The sequence below is a fragment of the Myotis lucifugus genome, unplaced genomic scaffold (genome assembly GCF_000147115.1).
Source record: "Myotis lucifugus unplaced genomic scaffold, Myoluc2.0 scaffold_254, whole genome shotgun sequence".
NCBI classification, from domain to species: domain Eukaryota; kingdom Metazoa; phylum Chordata; class Mammalia; order Chiroptera; family Vespertilionidae; genus Myotis; species Myotis lucifugus.
The window spans coordinates 293,730-306,092 of NW_005871302.1; the positions used below are offsets into that span (position 1 = coordinate 293,730).

The 12,363-nt window shown below is 44.5% G+C and overlaps 1 long non-coding RNA gene across 1 annotated transcript; it reads left to right on the top strand.

Moving 5' to 3' along the window:
* LOC111827941 lies at positions 1-5,498 on the top strand. The gene is made up of 5 exons (XR_002831688.1): positions 1-10; positions 126-231; positions 829-943; positions 1,592-1,753; positions 2,472-5,498. It is a non-coding gene; the product is annotated as an uncharacterized LOC111827941 (long non-coding RNA).
* Positions 5,499-12,363: the final 6,865 nt, after the last annotated feature.

The window sequence follows — 12,363 nt, forward strand, 5'->3', positions numbered from 1 at the left end:
GGTGGACAAGGTAAGCTTAAAGCTATCTTTCAGTCCAGCCCCGATTAGAGGAGTAGAACTTTGACAAACATACTATAACTAAAAATGATCAAGATGATGGAAATTCTTTCCTTTGTGTCTTACAGTCGGACTATGACATGGTGGATTATCTGAATGAACTAAGGGAAAGCTGCTTGGAAGCCTATACCGGAATTGTCCAGGGATTGAAGGGAGACCAGGAGAACGTACACCGTTGAGTATACAACCGAACTTACATAGTCCTGGGTGCACTTAGTCAGATGGGCTGTGTCTTTCCTTCTGTAGCTTACTTGTAGATGAGTACCTATTGCTTAAGGAAGGGGAGAAGGAGGAACAGTGCCCTTATGAAAAGAGGAGCTTTAGTGAGGGGGCGGGGGGGCGGGAGGGGGGGATACAGACTTTTATTATTTTGCTCCTTCTTTGCTACATTATCTCATTCCTTGAGCTTTGCAAGGGATGGGATACAGCAAGGCTATTGCATCTGCACCAACCTAAGTGGCAGTTGTTGATACACACACCCTCCTTGTGCAACTGAATTGAGTGGGGGATTTTTGTCTTTTACCCCTTCGATATCATGGGCTTTGTTTTTGCTGTATTATATCAGCTTAATAGAAGAAGAATATCTGCTTTTTCTGTTGACTTGAGAAATGGCATGTTAATCTGAGAAAGAATAATTTGGTATAATTATATTCAACTAGTTCTCTAGCCTGACACCTGCCTGATGGGGTTAGAGTATTTTGAAATTTTGAAATGGGGTATAGCCCTGCCAGATATGGGACAAGTTCATCAGACCATCTCTTTCTTTTATAGCGGATGTGATGCTCGTACAACCCAGAGTAGAATTTATTCTGTCTTTCATTGACCACATTGCTGGGGATGAGGATCACACAGACGGAGTAGTAGCTTGTGCTGCTGGACTGATAGGGTAGGTTATACCTGGCTTCTAATAGCTGAGTTTAGCTTCTGGTGGAAAGTGAGAGGACATGTTAAAAAAAAAAATTGGGGGAGGCGGGTAGACTAGAGGGTAATTATCCACTTTGGTACAGAGGAGATTTCTTTCATAGAACCCATGGTGTCATGTTTTGAGTTCTCACAAATAATAATTCATTTAATACATTAGCTCTACTAGCTTCATTTCAGACCCTCCAGATTTCTAATTTCTTCCCACTAAACTCCTTATGAAGTGAAATAGGTATAAAAGCAGCATTAGATCTATGTCCATCCCATATTCTGATGTTGGTCAACAAATTGGGGGTTTCTGAACCATCATTTAAAGAAAGAACATTGGTTTTGAGAAGCTCAAAGACTTGGGTTCTAGTTCTGATTTTACCATGAAATAGCGGTGGGATGATTGACTTTGGTAAGTCATTCTACCTCTTTAGACCCCATTTTTTCATCTTTTGAGGGCAGGTGTTAGACTTACCTATTTATAAGATTTCTTTCAGTTTAAAAAAGTAAATGATAGAAGAAACCCATAGCTACCTTAGCACTGGTTTCGGAGGCTCAACACATAATTACTGAGCTCAATACATCAGGCCAGGAGCTCATTTTCCGGTGTGTTTATTTTGCACAGGGACTTATGTACAGCATTTGGGAAGGATGTCCTGAAATTAGTAGAAGCTAGGCCAATGATCCATGAACTGTTAACTGAAGGACGGAGATCGAAGACTAACAAAGCAAAAACCCTTGCTACATGGGCAACAAAAGAACTGAGGAAACTGAAGAACCAAGCTTGGTAAGAGCTTGTCTTTACTGCCCTCTTTCTTGTACTTTCTTGGGGAGGAGGAGCATTTATTTAGATTGTTCTGACAAAGACTTCCTTTCATTTGGTATTTTGTTTTGTACTGTTTCCCATGTAAGTGCGTCTGAGCTGGGCCTTTGTTCCTAAGCTTTGTACTAGTGGAAGGGTCAGACAACCTCAATCTTCCCTTGAGCCAAATATTTGATTCCTCGTGGTGATGAAGAACAGAACTTTTATAACTAGAATTCACTGAAGTGCCCACATTTTGGGCCTTAATAAAGTCCTCAATAATGGCATTTCCCCTAATTCTCTTTTCTACTCTCTATTCCCTTCCCTGTGCCCTTTTCTTTCTTGACTGCTGTGCTTTTAGACGTTGCTTAGCGCTTAGCTCTACGGAAGATATCCAAAGTCAGAGTTGTCTGACCCCTGCTTGGCAATGTAGTTTTAATTTATTTTTCTCTCACATACTCAGTTATTTTACTTTACAGATCTCAGTAAAATTGGCTATTTTGAATTTTATTTTTTTACTTTCCCTTCCACCTTCGGATGTGCCAATAAATGGCACATAGGAAGGCAAGAAAAATAATCAGTCCTTGAAAAGTTGACAAATTCCATTCTGGCCTCTGAGCACTTAATTGTAGGAATCAGAGGTGTTTGGCTCTACCAGCTGTATGTGATCTCAAAGATTGACCTTTTTTCCATCTATTTTTAGATCTTGTTACCATTGGGATGATAACCTGAGACCCCCACTGGAAATCTCCAATCTTTTGAAAAACCCGGAAGTGAGGAGTGTGCACGGATGCTGAATGTTTGGGAATGAAAGGATGAGTGAGTGAGGCTTGAAAACACACCACATTGAAAATCCTGCCACAGCAGCAGCCGCAGCCGCCAACAGCAGTGCTGTTAGTGAGCTAAGTAAGCACTGACTTCGTAGAAAACCATAACGTCGGCCATCTTGGAAGAGAGAATAACCGATGGATTTACTTACAAAAGAAAGCTGTCTCTTCCCAGGAGAGGCTAGAACTAGCCTTTCTGTCTTTTGGCCGGTGTTGAGTGAGTGGAATGACTAGTTTGCGGGAGGAGGAGGAGGAGGAGGAACTGGGTTCAGCTGTGGTGCTTTGTTGTAAAAGGCAGCCTGGCCTTTGCTACTGATAAGAAAGATGGAGCCTGGGTCTCGAGCCCACCTTTGGTGTACCTTTGCCATACGGTACTGTATGTGCCGGCTAAAAGGAGGGCGAGGGATTCTTTACAGTCTGAGAATGAGTGTGTGTGAGTGAGGCGGTATCCACATTCTCAACTTCAAGTCATTGCAGTTTCTTTTTCCCGGAAAAAAAGGGGTTAGACATTGCATTTCATAAAACTAACAGAAGTTCTGTCTACTGATGCAGCACAAGAGATGTAAAAAAAGGGGGGGGAGGGGATGCTCTTTAGGTTTCATTTTTTGTTTTGTTTTGTTTTTTAATTATCTTCTAGGGAAAACACTGACGAATGTTCAGAGCTCCCATTCTGATCTATCTCATCAAGGCGCCTTTCCTAATAATATGGTTCAACTGTGAATGTAGAATGGGGGGAGGGGGGAGAAAAAAAAACTCTGGAGTTAGATGATATAGAAAAAATAAAAATACAATTGTTACAAATAAAGAATGCAGACTTCAAAAACAAAAGAAAGCCACAACCCCCCAAAAAAACAAAATTTAAATGCTCAGATTGGCAGCACAAAAGAAACGTTCTCTTCTGACATGTATCAAGGCAGTCTGAACGCCCCCAGAAAATTGTGCCAAAGAGTTTAGAAAACAAATACACAATAAAGTAAACACACACACACACATAGCAAACTTCAGGTAACTATTTTGGATTGCAAACAAGGATAAATTTAATGTTCAAACAATCTGATAAAATAACCATTTGGAAACTGCTTGGCCTTCTGTTCTCTTATTTGATTGACTGCAATGCGGTATTGGTCTCTTGCTGCACTTCAAAACCAACTAACCAACAACAAAAGAATATATAAGTATATATATACATATACTTAGACTAGAACTCTTGTGATGAAAGTGGCACTTGAAAAAGGTTATATTTTTCCACTGAAGTTGAAGATTAATAAAATGGTGTCAAACATTCCCCTGGTCACACGCTTTAATATTTTTTTAAAAGTGTGATGTGCTGTGATAACCATAAATCAGACTTAATTATGTTCCCTTTACACAGGGAACAGGGCACCCTGAATTTGGGTTTTCGAATCTTTCAGCAATAAGGGATGTGGGTGAGCTTTGATCCTCTTCTGGTTTTGCAGTTATTAGAGGAGTTTTTGCCGGCATTTTGAATATGCTGCTTTCAAAAAGACCAAGGAAGATTCTTAAATGCTTCCTAGTATTTGGAGGATTGAAAAACAAGACCTTAAATCCCCACTTCCGTTTTCATTCTAGCAAAAAAATAGGGGCTTATGTATTTCTCTGCCATTTTCCCCTTCCTGTCCAAGCCTTTCGTTCATATGTGGGTTTGGCTCGGTTTTGCCCATCCATATGGCAGCATCTCTAATAGCTCTTGTACAGGGTATCAGATATTGTGCCTTTTGGTGCCAGGTTCAAAGTCAAGTGCCGATCTATGAACCAGTGTACAAAAAATAAATCCAGGTATTTGAAGAAAAGACGCTCCATTGTGAATAGAGTGCACCAGCTCTTAAGCCCTAAGAAGAGACCTGGCCCTCTAATGCCTTGTGTAAATTTTAGTTGTTCCTTGAGGGAGAGGGTATACTAACCATTCCTGGTAGACAGGGTTTGGTCAAGGCTTAGGGATGCGGCAGGAATATTGGGGAGAAAAAAATGATCATTCCTCAGTGCTACCCATTTCTGTCCTGTGTGGGCTGCTTAGCTAGACAGCAGGAGAATAAAGTACACCAAGAACCATAATGAAAACAAAACCTTGCGTGTGTTTTGTCATTTTGTTCCAGGGAAGCAGTTGACAAGTGCTGTTATTAAAGCTTTCTCCCAGATCCATTCAGTGATGGAGAGGAGGAAAATGGGCTGGTTGGATTGTGGTCTTGGTGCCTCGCAGTTACTCTGCACTGGTTATGCATTTAATCTAGTTACCTTTGGCTAGTGGGTATTCCATAGTCTGGGTATTTGTCCTTAATCGATTGTACCACCTAAGGCAACTGGATGCAAAATACATTCTATCCACTCTTCTCTGGGCCTCCCCCTCCCTAGTCTTGGCACATTCCTTCAAGAATGTAGTTACCGTCTGCTTGGGAAGATGTCAGTGCAAATGTGAAGAAAATGGACATCGGACTAGGCTTTGGTTTGCCACAGTGGCAGCTGCCTATATCAATTACAATTACATTTATTAATTTTGCTTTTCATTTTTCCAGTTCCCCTCAGCTCCCCTCTGTTGAAATGTTGGCTGTCAAGAGGCAACTGTGATGCTGCCTTAGGGACTTGTGGAGAAAGGGAGGGGAATTGCTCAGTGTAGTGTTTCACTTTCAGAACCAAGTAATCTAGTCACTCATATTTAAGAAGTGTGTTAGTCTGACTTTAAGAGAAATCCAAACTCCATCAGCTTTTGATAGCATCTTGGTTTTCGAAACAACGTCAATCTGTAATTGGCATTTAGAATGCCCTTGGCATGCCAGTCTGTGATGGCATTGAAGACCTGTTAAAACACTTGAGCCCAACTTTATTAACCAAAACTGATACCACCACCTTTATCTTCTAAATAAAGTCCGCTTTATTTTTATTTTCAACATTTTGCCGCTTCATTTTTGGTTCCAGATGGTGTCACCTTGGAGGTGAAATGAGTGGTTTGAAAGAAGCTGGAACGTGTGGTGGTGGTGTGTGTGAGTTGGGGAGAGGAAGGACAGACACATCTCTTAAGAATGGACTGTATGTAATGTAGTGGGAAATAAAAACATTCCCCACAAGTGAGGGAGTGCAAAGGTACTACACGGAGGAGGTGTCCTGTTCGGAGAGGGTGAAGCTGCTAAAGATTGGCCTCGTGCATATTTTTCAGGTTAATGATATGGGCTGCTTAAAGGCTCACCACAAAGGTTGGCTTTTTAGGTTGCAACACGTATTTAATTTCTACTTCCACTTTTGCCCCAGAAACTTGTAGAGAAATGAACACTAACTTGGGACTTAGGAACTGGGTCCTTTCCTTCACCCTGCTGCTTAGTAGCATAGTGGCACCTGCAGGGTATTTTATGGAAATACCCACTTGTTTAGTTTACATTAGGCAAATACAATGAGGGCTAACCCTAATTCCTCCTACCTTAGCCTCCATGTGGCCTTTTACCTTTTACAGATGCACACACTTGTCAAGAAATTTTGATCATGCCTACTCCCAACTGTTTATAAATTCTATACCTGTACTACTGGACCCATATATTGTGTAATCATAACAGAATTAATAGAATTAAAGAGCAATTGATCAAAAAGTAAATATAAACAAAAGTTCTAATATTTTTATGTCCAATTTTGGAGATTACTTGGTTATAGAGGTAACTTGTAATTCTAATCAGACTGCATTAAATCCTGAGCGATGGTAATTGACCAAGGACATTTCTCCAGGAAAGGTGTACTGAGAGGAAAAAAATTACATCAAATGGCAGGGAGAGATTTGCTTTCTATGCTAAAGTTGTTTTTTTCCTTTTCAACATTTCTCCAGATAACTCCTCATTCCCATATACCTGCTTCCCAGCAAACACTCAAAAAGAACACAGAACAAGGTTACAGTTCCACCTGGCCTTAGTAAGTCTTCCAGCCTGAAGTGAAAAATAGTAAACATTGAGATTTTGTATGTTCCATTATAGCTTTTATTTAAATTGGTTTTAGGGAGAGAGAGGAACCTTGGTTGCCTCCCATATGCACCCTGACCAGGGTTCAAACCCACAACCTTTGTACATGCTCTGACCGGGAATCGAACTGGTGACTGGTGTATGGGATGATGATCACACCAGTCAGGGCTGTTCTATTATATCTTAACTAGAGGCCCATTGCATAAAATTGTGCAGGGGGTGTCCCCTCAGCCTGGCCTGCCCCTTGGGGGATGTCTGCCTGCCAGCTTAGGTCTGATCCCTCCCTACCCCCTCCAGCAGTCAGATATTTCTCTCGCAGTCCAGGACTCCTTGGGGAGCTGGCTTAGGCCTGCTCCCCGCGGGGATCGGGCCTAAGCTGGCAGTCGGACATCCCTCTCGCAGTCTGGGACCCCTCCCTCCTTACTGCCCTCCTACTCGCTGCTCCTTACTGCTTTGCTTGCTGCTCCTTTGGTGCTGCCATCACTGCGCTTGTCAGCCATGAGCCCCGCTTCTGGCCCTGTGGGAGCACACTGACCACCAGGGGGCAACTCCTGCACTGAGCATCTGCCCCCTGGTGGTCAATGTGCATCATAGCGACCAGTTGTTCTGGACGTTCTGCCTTAATGGCCGCTTAGGCTTTTATTATATAGATTCTCAGCAACTTGAACAGTCACTATTCCTGTTTACTGCTGAAGTTAGGAGGGGCAGAAAGATTGACACCAGACCAAGGTCACATGGAGCTTGAATTCAAACCCAGGTCTGACAGCAAAATCCAAGCTTTTCTCATGTTTGTCCTATACTGATGCTATCAGCATCTTAGCAATATAAATACAAGGGCCCATGTACATATTTATAATATGCATCTATTTCCTTCATAGGACTATTTAAAAGTATATTTTAAGTTTGTTGCTTAGTGATTTTTTGCCAGTTTTCCCAACTATAACGTAAGCTCCCTAATGCAGTGCCCTTGGCTGTCTTATTTATTGCTATATCCCCAGACTGGAGCGGCATCTGACGTATCGTAGACCTTCAATAAATATTTGTTGAACTAATGACATGTCAGTACAGGGAGTTTCTGGAATGGCATCAGCCTTTGAAGGGCAGAGCATCCAGGAACTTGGGAACAGCAGGGCCGCAGAAGACTTGGGCTTCTACTCTCCTGCTTCTCATTTGCTGCGTGTCTTCAGGCTAGTCTCTTAACCTTGGGTTAATTGGAGGGTTGGGAACAGGATTGGTCAACAATTAATCATCATATGGTGTCCATTTTATGCAGATGTCAGGCTAGTAATAAGCATCTTAGGTAGATTACTAGTAATGAAAGTGATCCCCACTATAACAAAGGCATCATTTTAGTCCCATTTTACAGATAAGGAAACAAGCCCAGAGGGGCTAAGAACCTTGCCCAAAGTCCTATGGGCTGGCAAGCAGTGCTGATTCCATAGATTCTGCATAGCCCTGTGGCAGGAGCAGCAAATGGGTCTCTGCTCCCAACGTTTAGTTTGTGGTGAAGCACAGAGAGCCCTGGATGAAGTTTTGTAATTAAGTAGCAAAGCCATTTTGTCTTGATTCTATGATGAGGTCCATTGTTAACCTTTGGCAACTGTCAGACTCTCCATTCGGGGACGGATGAAGTCAACTTTCCTCACCATTGGGGTTTGAACCATCTTCTGCACTTCTGCTGTTTTCCCTCTGAGCTAGAAGCTTTTGGGAACCAGGGCTGGGGGTGGGATATATGTTGGATGGAGCTGCTGAGTAAGCTCCCCATCTGAATTAGCCCAGTGCTGTCAGCTGTCCCTGGGCAGCGTATGTGGGCAGGAGGCCTTCGATGTCTGAGCTCTTCTCTCCCCAGGTGCCCATAGGCCCCAAGTTCCTGAGCTGAGCTTTCCTCCATGTGAAATGTACCTTCTTTTCTGAAAGGAAAGTACATCTCAGCTCTGGCACCCTGCCTGGGCTCTGGATACAGAGGGGCAGCTTGTCACCATCCTGAAGGGAAGAGGAATGAGAAATGGCTCTGTATGAATAAGCTCTCGATAGCAATAAGCAATGCCTGCTATTTTCTGAGCTCTGCCCTTCAAAATATTACACAGTTTTTTGAGTATGACCTTGAGCAGATTCAACTTTTCTGATCCTCAGTTTCCTCATCTGTAAAATAGGAATCCCAGTGAAAGAAAATGCATATGAACTTCTTAGCATAGAGCCTCACACATGAATTAGTTTAATCGATCGACAACTATTGAGTATGTGCCAGGCACTGTTAAAGGCACTGGGAAATGAAGCAAATAAAAATCTCCATCCTATGGAGTCCACATTCTAATGGACAATACCTCATAAGTATTCAAAACTGTAATAATCATAATTTTTTTCAAAATTCTGTTTGGGAGGTAGCAGAAAGGAACGTGGTTGTGGAGAAAACAAAGCACAAAGAGTTACTAAAACAATTTCCACTCAAACCTGGCTAATTTGATTAGAGGATGTGTGTTGCCTCCAAAGGAATTTGGGGATTTGGTGAGGAAATAAAGGTCTTTCTACTACTGCACAAACCTCTGATTTGATGGAAGATCGGCAGCTGCAGTTGGAGTCCCAGAGTGGTTGTGCATCGAACCCTAATTTTCTAAGGTCTAGAACTGGAGGCACCCGGGTCCTGTATTGTCACATGTGTCTAATCAATGTTCCTGCCTGCCTGGTTCTATTTGAGTCATCTGGGTTTTATTTTCATTCGATCTCTGCCGGCTGCTAACAAACACCATCTCCTCCTACTCTTTTCAGGCAAGAACGGGGCCGGAAAGACAAAGTCTTTCTCCAGAGCAAGAGTCCTGGAGTGGGAGATAGTCTCTCCCCGATGGTTCCCAAGGAGAAACATGCAGGGGTGACTCAGGCCCTGCTTTAGGGTTGTCTCTCGTACCAGTAACTAGTGGAGGCGGGTCCTCTCTTACTGTGCCTGTGAACGCCTTCTAGAAATGTTTACAACTCTTGCCTGACCAGCTGTCTGCCACATTCCCTCCTCTCCTCCCACCCTAGCTCCTACCTCACTTCCCCTTGACCATGGCCCTGGTTTCCCCCATTTTCTGCCTCCATCATGATGAGCCCTGATAATATCATGGTTCTTAAAAGGAATTTAGACCAGTCTCCAGCTTTTTCGGGTGAGGAAACAGGTCAAGAGAGGGGAAGTAACTAACCCAAAGTCACACCGCTTCATTCATTTATGCACTCAACCAAGAGCACTCCTTACCCTTTAAGATTTAGCTTAAATGTCACCTCATGGGGAAACCTGCTTTGACTACTCTATCTAAAGCAGATTCCCCCTCAACACACATTCTTCTCTATTTCTGTCCCATGTATCTTTTTACCCTTTATCACAATTTCTAATTGTTTCATTTTTTAATCTTTTTGGTCTGACTCCTCTACTAGAATATAAGCTCTATGAAGGCAAAAAGGACATGTTTGTCCTTCAGATACATGCTCATCACTGTATTCTCAGCATCCAGCACATTAATAGGTGGTTCAAGAAGTCTGCTGAATTGCCCAGCTGGTGTGGCTCAGTGATTTAGTGTCAACCCATGAACCAGGAGGTCACAGTTTGATTCTGGTCAGGGCTCATGCCCAGGTTTTGGGCTCCACCCCAGTGGGAGGGCTTGCAAGAGGCAGCCAATCAATGATTCCCTGTCATCATTGATGTTTCTATCCCTGTCTCCCTTTCTCTCTGAAATCAGTTTTAAAAAATACATTAAAAAAGTAAATCTTTGCTGAATTAATGTACAGTGAGCAGGTAGCCTCAAGGCACCTGGGGATATGAAAATAGATGGGATATAGTTCCTGCTTTCAGAACTGTCTTGTTTTAGCAACAGAACCAGAAAATTCAGAATGTGATGGGAACAGGTCCAGATTGGAGATCCAGGTTGGGGATGGGGGCAGGGTATTTTAGGGGCACCTAAAACAGGCTAGATCTGCCCAGCCGGCTTGGCTCAGTGGTTGAGCGTCGACCTATGAATCACGGTTCAATTCCCGGGCAGGGCACATGCCTGGGTTGCAGTCTCAGTCCCCAGTGAGGGGCTTGCAGGAGGCAGCCAATCAATGATTCTCTCATCATTGATGTTTCTATCTCTCTCCCTCTCTGAAATCAATAAAAATATATTTAAAAATAATAAAACAGGCCTAATCTCTCTGGGGCTTTTGTTAACAACTGCTTAGAAGCCAGGATAAACCATTTGGCTGTGACTCAGGCCTGTGTCCTGCGCAGCCCAGTAGCATCAGGGGCTGACAACTTATCGACTGGAGTGTGTGCTCCCCTTCCAGTGAGGGAGGGCTGGGCAGGCAGTGTCACAAGTCCAGTTGGTAGCCAAGTCCACAGCCATGGAGGCCCCAGCGATAGCCCCACACCTTCCAGCCTAGTTTCTAATCTTTTGCCTGGTCTTCTGCTTCAGTACAGACCCTGTGCAGCCTCAAGGAAGGTGACACCTGCCCAGCCTTCAGGATTAGTGGGGTGACAGCTGTCCCAGCTGGGTAGCCTCCATGCCCAGAGGGCAGATGGGTTGTCCCACATGGTTGGGAGAAAGCTAGAGCCTCGGAGAGAAGCGAATGGCCTGCCTTCTCGTTCAGGAACCCCGAAGAGGAGGAGGAAGGAGAGCAGTGAGAATCCCTTTCTTTGAAGAGGGAGTCCAAGCCCCTGCTGGCTCTCCTGGGAGGAGCTCACCCCTCTGTCCAATCTTCTCCCTACAGTGAGGCAAGATGGCAGTTGCTGCTGCTGTTTCTCAAAGCTCACAGCATGCAAGAAACCTTTTCTTTCCTCCTCTTCCCTTTCCAGGTTCACCCCTCCACCCCACCCGCCAGGAGCCTCAGGCCCCGGCAGCCTGAACCCTCCTTCCAGCTAAATCAGCGGTTCTCAACCTGTGGGTCGAAACCCCTTTGGCGGTCAAACGATCCTTTTACAGGGGTCGCCTAAGACCATCCTGCATATCAGATATTTACATTACGATTCATAACAGAAGCAACATTACAGTTATCAATAGCAACGAAAATAATTGTATGGTTGGGTCACAACATGAGGAACTGTATTTAAAGGGCCAGAAGGTTGAGAACCACTGAGCTAAATGATGAGCCTCCCCAAAGCCCCCCTCCCCCCAGCCTCCCCGCCCCCCCCCCCACCCCCCCCCATACCAGGGTTGGCTGCTCAGGGCTGAGCCAGAGTCCTCCAGCTTCCTCCATCATTTCCTACCTGCCGCCCGGCTGACCAAAATGACTCAACACCTTGAGTGTCACAGAGCAGTTTAAGCTCTCATCCCCACGGTTACAGGGGCTGGGGGTTATCTCCAACTTTATTCAGAAAGGTTAAGTGACTTGCCCGAGGTCACACCGTGGGACAGTGGCAAGAACAATCAAACGAAAAACCAAACTTGCATCTCCCGCTCGGTAGCTTGGCAAGTGCTGAAATGATCTTTGTGGGGAGGGTAAACGCTGCTCTTTCTTCGTTTCGCTGGCCCCTGGGCGCGTCTGTGTGCTGGGGAAGGGGATTGCGTGTGTGTGTTTGGGGGGGGGGGCTGTCCCTTCCTAAGTGAACCTTTGACCTCCTTAGTTCACTTTCGCTGCCGAAGAAGTTACTGCTTTAACTCTCGTCTCTCCGGCTGGACCCCGGTGTGTATCTTATCCGAGCGCTGCCCAATAGCAGTGAGGAGCAGGGCTAATGTTTTCCTTCTCAAAAGAGCAGAGACACCCCCCCCATCCAAATAGCCTCACTTCCCCCCAAACTGTACAGCCCTGAGGCACATACAAAGCAGCACCTGCCCTGGTATAGGCCGAGAGGGGGCCCACACTCCACACC